Here is a 14767-nt window from a genome sequence, read left to right as displayed (position 1 = left end):
GCCATAAACATATGTGTCATGGAAACTTGTGTAGCTCTAATATCTGTATTTATACTCAATCTTAGGACTATACCCAAGACTTTCTTCTGTATTATTTCACGAGGTGTTTATTTTGTTTTTGTTTTGATTTATTTTTCTTTCATTAGTTGCTTTTAGCCATGGTTGTTTATTATTATTATTACTACTAGTAGTAGCAGTAATAGTATTTATTACAATTTATTCACTTTGTATCCTGGTTTTATCCCTCTCCCTCATCTCCTTCTGGTTCCACTCACCCTCTTTTGCCCCCCATGTTTCTCGTCTAGTCCTCTGATAGGGAAGTCCTTCCCTGACCCTAGCCTATCTGGGTCTCATCAGGACTCCTTTCTCTGTGGCCTAGAAAGACCACCTCTCCAGGGAAAGGGAATCAAAGGGCAGGCGACTGAATTCATGCCAATGACTACCCCTGCAATCCTCACATGGAGACTGAATTCCTCATGGGCTACATCTAAGCAAGAGTCTAGGTACTATCCATGTATTGTCCTTAGTTTATACATCAATATCTACAGTCCCACACTGGGCCCAAATTTTTTGGCTCCTTGAGGAGCTCCTGATACCTCCAGGGCTTTCATAATTTTTAAATTACTTTTACTAATTACAGTTTACTCACTTTGTATCCCCCCTGTGCCTCCCTCCCCCTTCCCCTCCAAATCCCATCCCCCTTCTTCCCCACCCATTCTTCTCTCCCAGTCGACTGAAAAGGGAGGTCCTCCTCCCCTTCCCTCTGACCCTGGTCTATCAGGTCTCATCAGGAGTGGCTGCATTGTCTTCTTCTGTGGCCTGGTAAGGTTTCTCCCCCCTCAAGGGGAGGTGATCAAAGAGCAGGCCAATCAGTTCATGTGTCAGAGACAGTCCTTGTCCCCATTACTATGGAGGCCACTTGGATACTGAAGTGCCATAGGCTACCTCTGTGCAGGGGTTCCAGGCCATCTCTATGAGTGGTCCTTGGCTGGAGTATCAGTTTCAGAAAAGACCTCTGTGCCCAGAGTTTTAGGATCTGTTGCTGTCCTTGTGGAGCTCCTGTCCTCTCCAGGTCTTACTATCTCCACTTCTTTCATAAGATTCCCTGTACTCTGCCCAAAGTTTGACCATGAGTCTCAACACCTGCCTCGATACCATGCAGGGTAGAGCCATTCAGAGGCCGTCTGTGGTAGGCTCCTTACTCATAAGTGGATACTAGACATATAATATAGGATAAACAAATTAAAATCTGTAAACCTAAAGAAGCTAATCAAGAAGGAGGACTCTTGCTAAGATGCTTAATCCCCATTCAGAAAGGCAAAGAGGATGGACATCAGGGGAGGGAGAAAACAGGGAACAGGACAGGAGCCTCCAGGTCTTTCTATCTCTACCTTCATCCATAAACTTCCCTGCACTGTGCCCAAAGTTTGACTATGAGTCTCACTATCTTCTTCAATACCCTGGTGGGTAAAATGATTCAAAGACCCTGTGGAAGGCTTTTATCCTATTCCTGTCTTCCCTACTTCTGATGTATGTCCTGGCTGCTCTTCTGAATGAATGTTAAGCATCTTCCCTAGAGTCCTCCTTGTTGTTTAGCTTCTTTATGACTATAGATTTTAGTATGTTTATCCTATATTAAATGGCCATTATCCAAATATATGTTAGTAGATATCATGTGTGTCTTTCTGCTTCTGGGTTATCTCATTCAGGATGATCTTTTCTATTTCCATCCATTTGCCTACAAATGTCATAATTTCCTTTTTTTTTTTAATTGGTGAGCAGTATTTCATTTTGTAAATGTAGCACAATTTCTGTATACATTCCTCAGCTGGGGGACCTGTAGGTTATTTCCAGATTCTGGCAATTATGAATAAAGCTCCTATGAACAGAGTTGAACAAGTTTTGTTGTTCTGTAGTGGAGCATCTTTCAGTTATATGCCCAAGAGTAGTATAGCTGTATCTTGAAGTAGCACTATTCCTATTTTTTGAGAAAGCGCCAGACTGATTTCCAAAGTGATTGTAGAAGGTTACAGTCCTACCAGCAATGCAAGAGGGTTGCCCTTTCTGCAAAACTTTTCCAGCATGTGTTGTCACTTGAGTTTTTTTTTTTTTTTTTTTTTTTTTTTTTTTTTTTTTTTTTTTTTTTTGTTTTTTTTTTTTTTTTTTTTTTTTTTTTTTTTTTTTTTTTTTTTTTTTATCTTAGCCATTCTGAAGGGTGCAACACGGAATCTCAGGGTCATTTTGATTTGCATTTCCCGAATGACTAAGGACATTGAGCATTTCTTTAAGTGTTTCTCTGCCATTTGATATTCCTCTTTTGAGATTTTTCTGTTTAGCACTCTACTTCATTTTTTAATTGGATTACTTAATTTGATGCTTTTTAACTTCTTGAACTCTTTATATATTCTGGATATTAGCCCTTTGTCAGATATAGGGTTGATGAAGATACAGGCTGTCATTTTGTTCTGTTAAAAGTGTCCTTTGCTTTACAGAAGCTTTTCATTTTCATGAGGTCCCATTTATTGATTGTTGATCTTAGAACCTGTGCTGTTGGTGTTCTGTTCAGAAAGTTGTCTCCTGTGTAAATGAGTTCAATGTTATCCCCCACTTTTCTCCTAACAGATATAGTGTGTCTGATTTTATGTTGAGGTCTTTGATCTACTTGGAAATTAGTTTTATGCAGGGTAATAAGTATGAATCTATTTGCATTTTTCTATATATAGACATCCAGTTAGACCAGCACAATTTGCTGAAGATGCTATATTTTTTCCATTGTATGGTTTGTGCTCCTTTTTCAAAAATCAAGTATCCATAGTTGTGTGGGTTTATTTCTGGGTTTTCAATTGTATTCCATTGATCCACCAGTCTGTTTTTATGCCAGTACCATGCAGTTTTTATTATTATTGCTTTGTAATACAGCTTGAGATCAGGGATAGCGATACCTCCAGACAATATTTTATTGTACAGGGTTATTTTAGCAATTCTGGGTTTTGTTTTGTTTTGTTTTTCCATATGAAACTGAGAATTGGTCGTTCAAGGTCTGTAAAAAATTGTGCTGTTTTTTGGATGGGAATTGCATTGAACCTGTCAATTGCTTTTTGTAGGATAGCAATTTTCACTATGTTAATCCTATTGATCAATAAATGTGGAAGATCTTTCCATCTTCTGATTACTTCTTTATTTCTTTCTTCAGACACTTGAAGTGTTTTTCATACAGGTCTTTCACTTGCTTGGTTAGTGTCACCCCAAGGTACTTTATGTTATTAGTGGCTACTGTAATGGGTGTTGTTTCCCTCATTTCTTTCTCTGCCCTTTTGTCTTTGGTATACAGGAGGACTTGAGAGTTAATTTTGTGTCCAACTGCTTTGCTGAAGGTGTTTATCATCTGAAGGAGTTCTCTGGTACAATTTTTGGGGTCATATCATCTGCAAATAGTGATACTTTCACTTCTTACTTTCTGATGTGTATTCCTTTGATCTCCTTTAGTTGTCTTATTGCTTTAGCTAGGACTTGCAGCACTATGTTGAAGACATACGGAGAGAGTAGGCAGCCTTGCCTTGCCCCTGATTTCAGTGGGATTGATTTAAGTTTCTCTCTGTTTAGTTTGATGTTGGCTATAGGCTTGCCGTTTATTGCCTTTTACTATGTTTAGGTATGTGCCTTGTATCCCTGACCTCTCCAAAACCTTAAACATTTAGGGGTTTTGTGAAATCCTTTTTTGACATCTAAGGAGATGATCATGTAGGGTTTTTTTTTTTTCCATTTGTATATATGGTGGATTAAATTGATGGATTTCCATATGTTGAACCACCCCTGCATACCTGGGATAAAGCCCACGTGGTCATTGTAGATGATGTCTTTGTACAGAAGATAGAAAAACAAAGCCCAAGAACTCTGGATACAGAGCTGGGGATTTTATACACAAGGAAGCACAATTAGCTTAGAAGTTTGAACATTCAGTTACTTTAATATATATTTCAACAAACAAATTTCGAAACGCTAATGGAAGAAGAACTTGAAGTTGATAGAGGGTGAAGATATTATAAAAGATAAGTTAGGGTGCTACATATGCAAAATTGTTGAACAAAGCTTAAAACAGAGTTTTTTAGCAGATAACAGGAATGTTTTAAAGGTGATATACCTCACAATGCAGAAATCATTAAAGTGAAGCAAAGTTATGAGAAAATGAGAACAGGAGAAATATGGTAAATTAGTTACCTGTTCTATGATACATAAATATATTTCTTTAAAATTATCAGTGGCAGTGCGTGCAAGTCTAGATAATAATAATGAAAATATTGATTAATACAAAATGTGGGTTATGGGCACAGTAAATAAAACTATAATAAAAATCACATTTAGTTAAGTGAATTAATAAAAGAATGAGGATTCCTAAGTTCTAATTATACTTTGTCAAAATAAGAAAATCTTACAAACCTAAGTCAGATACAGACCAAAATATAAACCAGATCAAAGCAAAACCTAAAATAACCAAGTTGATATTTTGATAGGAATTTCAATGAATACTTAGATTGCTTTTGGTAGGATGATCATTTTCACTATGTTAATCCTGCCGATCCATGAGCATGGGAGATCTTTCCATCTGCTATCTTCTTCAATTGATTCTAATGGTTTCTTGTGAGCTATAAGATATAAAGCAACACATTTTGAATTATTGATGCGAGTTATCATACAGTACAGTAGCACATATGTTAAAGACATGAGGTTGGGAATGCATTTTCTTCGCATGTGACAGTTTTAAGGCTGACACTGATGTTCTCTGACGTGTGAGGTTACAATCCTTTTATTGGATAGATCTTGGGTAGAACCTGCCCCTGTGAAGAATGAGTGGTCAATAAGACTGATAAGCAACAACAACAACAACAACAAAATTTCCTGTGAGCATAGAATTTGACACTTCTTTGACACCAACATCCCAGAAAACACTAATAATTAAAATAAAAACATTATGTTTAATAAGTCCTGCATATCTTTCAAAGAGAAGCAGTAAATGCAATATTAATCCAAAAGTAAACAGCAAAGAATGTGTAGAATATTTGAATGTTTATTCAAATATTTAGAAATCTGAAAAGAGCATTGACATATCAAAATTCCACAACCATTGAAACAGAATTTTATGCATCTGACAAAAGACTCACTCTAGTAGATAAATTGAGAAAGTAATAAAAGATTGTAGTATATTATGTTGCTCCATCCTGTATTAATGCACTTGAGAAAATAATTCAAATTCTCATTCATCTAGTAAACATGATATATAAAACCTAGTTAATAGAAATGGAGAGTAAAATTTATGAAATTAAACCAACAAAATGAGTGTCCCTTAACAGGGCCTGTCTTTCCGAACACCTTCAGGCCTGGTAGTTTATTTTTTTCTTTTTATTTTTTTAAATATTTTTATTTTAATTTTTCTTATTTATACTTTATTCACTTTGTATTCCCCCATAGGCCCCTTCCTCCTCCCTTCTCAATCTTACCCTCCCTCCTCCTTCTGTACACATGATCCTCCCCCAGTCCACTGATAGGGACTTCCATCTAATCCTAGGCCATTAGGCTTCCTCAGGACTGGCTGCATTGTCTTTTTCTGTGGCCTAGTAAGGTAGGTTCCCTATCAGGGGGAGGTGATCAAAGAGCCAGCCACTGAGTTCATTTCAGAGTCAGTACCTGATCCCCTTACTAGGAAACCCACTTGGAAACTGAGCTGCCATTGGCTACATCTGTGCAGGAGTTCTAGGTTATCTCCATGCATGGTCCTTGGTTGAAGTATCAGTCTCAGAAATGACCTCTGTGTCCAGATTTTTGGTTCTGTTGCTCTCCTCATGGAGCCCCTGACCTCTCCAGGTCTTACTGCTTCCCACTTCTATAATAAAATTCCCTGCATGCTGCCCAAATGTTGGCCATAAGTCTCAGCATCTGCTTTGATACCTGCAGGGTAGAGCCTTTCAGAGACCCCCTGTGGTAGGCTCTTGTGCTGTTCCCCGTTTTCTCCTTCTGATGTCCATCCTCTTTGCCTTTCTGAATGGGGATTGAACATTTTAGCCACAGTTCTACTTCTTGATTAGTTTCTTTAGGTGTACAGATTTCAGTAGGTTTATCCTATATTATATGTCTAATGTACACTTATAAGTGAGTATATACCATGTGTGTCTTTCTGCTTCTGGGGTAGCTCACTCAGGATGATCTTTTTCAGATCCCAACATTTTCCTGCAAATTTCATGATTTCCTTGTTTTTCATTGCTGAGTGATACTCCATTGTGTAGATGTACCTCAATCTCTGTATCCATTCTTCAGTTGAGGGGCATCTGGGTTGTTTCCAGCTTCTGGATAGGGAAAATAGATGTGATAGATGTGGAATATTGAGTGAGCACTTCTACCTTAGAAAAGGTGAACATTGTGGATTTCATTAAGAATATACGTTTATACAGATAAATAGGAAAGGGTAAAATAACCATGTGGCAGGTAAGGATAGGATCACCTGTGCTTGGACTATGCACAGGGCTCTATGTGTCTATACATCTTTGCATCTGAAAAATGCAATTAACAACTTTTTGGCAACCCTAGAACCAAGACCTGCTTCAGATTCCACGAAACCCATCTCACAAAGTGGAATTGATTTTTCCTCTCTTTGGCAGCTATCAACTTAGATCTTAGTAAGTAATATTCTGCTTTACTTGGCTATAGAAGAAAGTGGAAGAGTGTGTGCCCAAGGAGGTAACAAGGTCCTCAAGTGAACTGCTAAGAGGAATTCCTAATTTATCATGATTTGTCTATATATAAAAATAAGATTCATTATGGGAAAGGACATGCACAGTATTATTTAAATGATGTTATTTAATCTATCAGTCAGAAAAGAGAACTATGCTCACTGTTCTCCTTAGTTTATTAAAGCCCTTCTAATCTTGAGCACCATAAAAGATGCTCCAAATAAAGTTCTTGAGAATTTTTATTTGTTGCAGTGTATTCTGATTTTTTTGCTTGAATGAAATTTCTCAACTACATTTACAATCTAAAGTAAGCCATCAGTTTTTTCAACAAATAGCCAAAAATCAACATAAGTGGTCCCACAGTAACAGAACCCTATTGCAGAAGACTTTTGAGGCAATAAACTTGCTTACACATTAGAAAATAATAGAATCCAAAAGACTGGTGCTGGTTTAATAAGAGGTGTGTAAAGCAAGGACACGGCCAAGAAGTCTCTTTGGGACAATAGTAAACAGTTTGGCTGTGGTATCAAGAAGGAACTTCAGTGAATCAGATAAAGGAAAACCTCACATAAAAATAATTATAATAATAGAGAAAACTGAGGGAAAGTCACATCTTTATAAATGTGGGTAGGTAGGCAGACAGGGACAGTAAAAGAATACCCCTTGGTACTCTCAGAAACCAAAGCAACGAGATGCATTGTTGGAAATTATGTATAGAAAGTAAAAGAAAATGCAAAGGTGAATATCTTACCTAAACAGATATGACAGTTATCAGGGACATAGGCAGTCAACTATGGCTGAAATAGGCTTGAAGAAAAGTTAAGAGGTGTTATAAGAATATGTTTGAAATGACAAATATATCCACATATTAATGTCTGTTAAACAGCTATACATCTGTGTGTAGAGGACAGGGGAATATTGTACTCTATCAATCTGAATTCTGGTGCCACAAGTCTAGATGCTGAATTCATATAAGGGAAAGGTGGCTGTATAAACTTAGTTGTCTGTTCTGTAAAGGTGAAATGAGAGCACATTTACTACTTTGCTTGTGTATGGCTATAAATATCTATAAATCTCTATCACAGTTTAATAAATGTGCAATGTAGTTGTGTGTGGTAGAGAAGATTGATTATGAATGAATGGTTTTTATATGTTTACATATATATTACATATGCACATCCTTTACATGTAATATATATGTTATTTACAGTCAAACATATTTTAGACATATAAGATTATAATAGCTAGAAGCTGGAAACAACCAAGAATCCCCTCAACTGAAGAATAGATACAGAAAGTATGGTACATCTACACAATGGAATATTACTCAGCAATAAAAAACAAGGAAATCATGAAATTTGCAGGTAAATGGTGGGATCTGGAAAAGATCATCCTGAGTGAGGTATTCCAGAAGCAGAAAGACACACATGGTATATACTCACTCATATAGACATATAATATAGGATAAACCTACTAAAATCTGTACATCTAAAGAAGCTAATCAAGAAGGAGAACTCTGTCTACAATGCTCAATCCCCATCCTGAAAGGCAAAGAGGATGGACATCAGAAGAAGGAGAAAACAGGGAACAAGTTAGGAGCTTGCCACAGAGGGCCTCTGCAAAGCTCTGCTCTGCTGACTATCAAATCAGATTCTGAGACTTATGGGCAACCTTTGGGCAGATTGCAGGGAATCTTATGAAAGAAATGGGAAATAGTAAGATCTGGAGAAGACAGAAGTCCCACAAGCAGAGCAACAGAACCAAAAAAATCTGAGCACAGGGGTCTTCCCTGAGACAGACACTCCAGCCAAGGACCATTCATAGAGATAATCCAGAACCCCTACACAGATGTAGCCCATGGCAGTTCAGTGTCCAAGTGGGTTCCATAGTAATGGAAATAGGGATTGTCTCTGACATAATCTGATTGGTCTACTCTTTGATTACCTCTCCTGAGGGGGGAGCAGCCTTACCAGCCACAGAGGAAGACAATCCAGCCATTCCTGATAAGACCTAACAGACTAGGATCAGAAGGAAGGAAAAGAAGACTTCCCCTAACAGTGGACTTGGGGAGGGGCATGTGTGGAGAAGGAGGAGGAAGGGAGAAATTGAGAGGGGAGGAGGGAGAGAACTGCAGAGGGGATACAAAGTAAATAAAGTGTAATTATTAAAAAAAATAAAAAGAATTGAAAAATTTTTAAATGGTAAATATAACATAAGCCCAAAACAAACCTATGTAGAAGGTACTACAACCAAAAGTAAATAAACATCATCATATTTAAAATCATAACAATATTTACTGGATTGTATTTAAGACTATATCTTACACAGTAAGGAAAAAAATGATCATAATTGTTTACATTGTTTAAAACCACCTTAAGAGCTTCTCAATGGCTATGGAACACTCACAGGATGTTTAGAACAGTATTTGTTTGTTCTGATATTTATACCCCCAAAAAATCCAGTGCAAGTTCACTTTATAGTAATACTTGGCTTTGTAACTCAACTCAATAGCTCTAAACACAATTCTTTTCAAACTAGTGCTTCTCAAGAGTTCTCAGTCTTGTTCTTTCTGCTGGCTTTGTTCATTCTTGCTTCAGTAAGCACTTTCTTCTTTGTAGGTACTGGCAAAACTCTTTACGCTATCTACTGGATTCCAGGGACTATAGAATATATAAACTCAATATGATAAATGTCTCTTTCTATATGGGTCTTTCCCAGTTATTTTGAAAGAAACCTCATACTTACTCTGGAGTCAGTGTCCAGTAGCAGTTATTGTTGTAATTATTACTATTTATTTCAAAACATTTTGTTATTGCTTATAGTCACAGTCATAAATAAAATTTTCAGCATGAACATTTTGTTTAATCTCAAGCCAAATTGTCAGGAGAAAGACAAAGATAGAGAAAGAGAATTAAAAATAATATCAGGGGAAAGAAGAAAATAGCCCAGAAAAGACATCATAACTCAGTGTAAAAATATTTATCTTTATCTAACTTCTTATGGAACAATGAACTATAAATTTCTCTTTACTTTTATTAGAAGTATCAAATAACTGTACAGAGACTATATCTTAGCACCTTCTATCACATGGTTCAAATAGTTTACATCTGTTTTGTAGTTATTGCATTTTATAACACATAGCTGACTGTGTAGGATGAGGCACCAAAGGGATGACAGCACTACCCACCTCCCCCCCCAAAAAAAAAAAAAAAAATGACAGGTTGGCATTTGAGAAAATGGCAGAATCAGGAAGGTCACATTCTGACCTTTTCCTGCCCTTCTCCCCTGAAGTAGGTCATGAAAGCCAGAAAAGAGGGTCTGCCCTTTTCCTGAAGCACGTTAAGGGACCCTCCTGTGATAAGTGTCTGCTCCATCCTGGGAGAAAAGGACATCCTTATCTCTGAAGACACAGGACCACAGATAGTAATCTGCACAGGTCTTGCTAATTTTCCCCAAGTTTATTATCAGTGGATCATTCCCTTTGTTCCCTACCCACACCTCTCCATAACTGACTACTTCATCAGACTGTTCAACTTGTTTCTTCATGTCAGAAAGCACCTATGTAATAGTATACAGGAGTATCACTATTAACTTGAGTTTTTTCATAGGATGTTTAGTAATTCAATGAAGATGGGAGGAAGAACATTCTTTTACTTAAAATACTTAATTTTAGACTAATAATTTAGAGATGTTTGTATTTGTGTATAGTGTGTGTGTGTGTGTGTGTGTGTGTGTGTGTGTGTGTGAAAGAGAGTTGGAGGGGGAGAGAGAGAGAGAGAAGGAGAGAAAGATCTCATTACATAATTCAATAAAAAAGCAAAAGATTCAAAATCCATTTGATTTTTTAGCTCAATTATTTGTGCTGTTTTTAGACTATAAATATATATTGAACTTTCCTGTGTTAGTGAATTCAAGTACCAAAAGATAGTCATCTTTACAAAGACTATATCATCATATCCTAGCTCTGAAAATATCATCAAGTGCCAAGGAAACTGTTTGAAACTAAAAGTGTTTCCAAATGTAATTGAACTGATCATCCTTCTGAGTAAGTCATGGGCTCCCTGGGTGGTCTCTGCGTAATCACCATTTGGCCATCTAGCAGTGAAGATGTGTTCTCTATAATTTTGATTAATTCCTATATGCTTTTCGATTTAATTTATTTTAAAATCATTTATCTTAAGAACTATAATATTTCAATGTTAAAATTGTCTTGCTTTACTTAGTTCAGGAAATAAAAAAAAATAGTTTAGCATTTTCATTCTTAAGAAAAGAATGGTTCTCCTATTATATACTAGAGCAAACAAAACAAAATAAACCCCAGGACACAAATAACATGTGACAACATATTGATTATAGGGTAATTTAAGCAGCATGTATAATGATCTGAAAAAATATGGTTGAAAAATTAGGGTTAAGAAATATTATATCCACTGATAAGGGAGGTCCTCCTCTCTTATCAGTGGAGTTGGGAAGGGGAATGAGTGAAGAAGGGGGAGGGAGGGTAGGACCGGGAGGGGAAGAGGGAGGGGCTTATGGAGGGATGCAAAATGAATAAAGTGTAATTAATTAAATAAAATTAAATTTAAAAAAGAAATATATCATTAACAAGGAATATTGAAGAGACTATAAACTGTGGTGGGAAGAGTTATGCCATGAATAGGGTGAGTAAGAATAAGAATGGGCTCTAATATAAAAAAACAATCTATAGGAATCTGTGTACTTCGCAACTTCAGTTATGTGTCTCCATAGAATATGAAGGTAGTAGATGCCTTATTGCTCTGTGATAAGCCTCAATATGCAGGCTAGGTTAGCCTGGAATTCATGTAAACCAGGATGACCTACAACTTACAAAGATCTGTTGCCGCTACCACTTGGTGCTGGTATAATATTTATTTTAATTTTAATTTTAATTGTATGAATATTTGCCTGCATGCATCCATGTGTATATATGGGAGTGTCAGATCTCGTATAGCTGGAGTTACATATAATTATGGGCTGCCACATTGGTGCTGATAATTGAAGTCAGGTCCTTTGCAAAAGCAGCAAGTACATTTAACTGCTGATACATCCAGCCACACAAAGATATTTTAATAGCTAATATTTAACTCAAATCAAAGTTTAAATTATGGAGTCTAGACTATTTCAGTAGCTTTGTAAGAATATGCTGATTTCGTGATCAAAGAAGAACAATCACATGTTAAAAGCATTGTAATCAAGAGATGTGGAGATGATAACAAACAAAATAATTTTTCATTAATTCATTCAGTTTACATCCCAATCATAACACCCTCCCTTATCTCCTCTTGGTTCCACCCTCACTCCCTCTTCTTCCCTATCTCCTTCCCCTATTCCTCAGAAAGGGGGGGTGTTTCTTTATCAACTGACCCAAAACTATCATATCTCTTCAGGAGTGCCTGAGTCTTCTTCCTCTGTAACCTGGCAAGGCCACCTTGCCAGGGGGAAGTGAAAGAAGATGAGGTAACAGAGTTCATGCCAGACACTGGTCCTGCCCCGCTTACTACTGATCTACATGCCTATGAGCTACATCTGAGCAGGGGTCCAGGGTCCTCTCATGCATGGTCCTTGGCTGTTGCATCAGTCTCTGCAGGCCTCCAAGGGCCCAGATTTGTTGGCTGTATTGGTCTTCTTTGGAGTTCCTGTTCTCTCCAGGTCCTTCTCTCCTCCCACTCTTCCATAAGACTCCCTACCCTCTGCCCAAAGTTTGGTTGTGAGTCTAAGCATCTGCTTCAATCCTTTACTGTATTGAAGAGAAAACAGACAGAGTGGCAGTGGCAACCTTTTCTAGCCCCTGATTTCAGTGGGATTGATTTAAGTTTCTCTCCTTTTAGTTTGATGTTGGCTATAGGCTTGCTGTATGTTGTCTTTACTATGTTTAAGTATGTGCCTTGTATCCCTGAACTCTCCAAGACTTGATGGGTATTGGATTTTGTTAAATACTTTTTTGGGATCTAAGGAGATGATCATGTAGTTTTTTGTTTTGTTTTGTTTTGTTTTGTTTTTTTCAGTTTGTTTATATGGCAGATTACATTGATGGATTTCAGTATAATGAAACATCCCTGCATTGCTGGATTGAAGCCTACTTGGTCATGGTGGATGATATCTTTGATGTGTTCTTGTATTGGATTTGCAAGTATTTTAGTGAGTATTTTTGTGTCAATGTTCATAAGGGAAATTGTTCTGGAATTCACTTTATCTCTTGGGTCTTTGAGTGGTTTAGGTATCAAGGTGACTGAAGCCTCATAGAGAATGAGTTTGGTGATGTTCCTTCTGTTTCTATTTTGTGGAATAGTTTGAAGAATATTGGTGTTCGCTTTTCTTTTTGAAGGTCCGATAGAATTCTTCACTGAAACCAACTGGCCCTGGCTTTTTTGTTGTTGTTGTTGTTGGGAGACTTGATGACTGCTTCTATTTCTTTAGACTATTTAATTTGTTTACCTGACTTTGACTCAAATTTGATAAGTGGACTCTATCAAGAAAATTGTCCGTTTCACTCAGATATTTAAATTTTGTGGCATTTCGGCTTTTGAATTAAGACCTAATGATTCTTTGGATTTCCTCAGTGTCTGTTGTTATGTACCCCATTTCTGATAATTTTTATAGTGCCTCTTTGCTTTTTAGTTAGTTTAGCTAAGGGCTTGTCTATATTGTTGATTTTCTCAAAGAACCAGCTGTTTGTTTGTTTGTTTGTTTGTTTTATTCTTTGAATTGTTCTCTTTGCTCCTACTTTATTTATTTCAGCCCCCAGTTTGGTTATTTCTAGTCATTTACTTCTCTTGGGTGTGTCTGCTTCATTTTTTTCCCTAAGGATGTCAAGTGTGCCGTTAAGTTGATTGTATGATATGTCACCAGTCTCTTTATGAAGACACTTAGTGCTTTCTCTTAGCACTGCTTTCATTAGGTCCCATAAATTTGGATATGTTGTGCCTTCATTTTCATTGAATTTTAGGAAGTCTTTAATTTCTTTCTTTCTTTTCTTTTTTTTTTATTTCGTCCCTGACACAGTGATAATTGAGTACAGTTTTTCAGTTTTCATGTGTGTGTAGACTTTTATGTTATTTCTGTTCTTGATGAGTTCCAGCTTTAGTCCTTGGTGGTCTGATAGGATATAAGGTATAATTTCAATTTCTTGTATATGTTGAGGATTGCTTTATGACCTACTATATGGTCAATTTTGGAGAAGGTTCCATGAGGGGCTGAGAAGAAGGTATATTCTTTTGTGTTTGGGTGAAAAGTTCTGTAGATGTCTGTAAGGTCCATTTGATTTATGACATCTTTTGGTGTCATTATTTCTCCGTCTAGTTTCTGTTTCATTTACCTGCTCTCTGGTGAGACTGCAGTGTTGAAGTCTCCCATTATTAATGTGTGGTTTAAACTTTATTAATTTTTCTTTTACAAATGTGGGTGCCCTTGTATTTGGGGCATAGATATTCAGAATTGAGATGAATTCTTGTTGGAACTATTCTTTAATGAGTATGATGTGTTTTTTCTCATCTTTTTGATTAATTTTCATTGGAAGACTTTTATTAGATAGTAGAATAGCTATTCCTGAATGCTTTTTGGATCTGTTTGCTTGGAAAACCTTCTTCTTTCAGACCTTTACTCTCAGGTAATGTCTATCTTTGTGGCTGAGGTCTGTTTCTTGTATGCAGCAGAACAATGGCTCCTGTTTATGTATCCATTCTGTTATTCTGTGTCTTTTTATTGGAGAGTTGAGTCAATTGATCGTGAGAGAAATTAATGATGAGTGATTGTTAGTTCTTTTTAACTTGATGTTGGTTGTGGTAGTGTGTTTATGTGCTTTTCTACTTTTGGTTTTGCTGTAATGAAGTTATTTATATCCTTTTTCAGTGTGATTAACCCATTTTTGTAGGAGTTTTTCTTTTAGTATCTTTTAGTAGGGCTGGGATTGTGCATAGATACTTTTTAAATTTGGTTCTGTCATGGAATATCTTGTTTTTTCCATGTACGGTGATTAAACGTTTTGATGGGTAGAGTAGTCTGCACTGGCATCTGTGGTGTCTTAG

This window comes from Psammomys obesus, unplaced genomic scaffold (genome assembly GCF_907164565.1).
Source record: "Psammomys obesus unplaced genomic scaffold, mPsaObe1.curated_primary_1811, whole genome shotgun sequence".
Classification (NCBI taxonomy): domain Eukaryota; kingdom Metazoa; phylum Chordata; class Mammalia; order Rodentia; family Muridae; genus Psammomys; species Psammomys obesus.
This window is presented reverse-complemented; position numbering follows the sequence as displayed.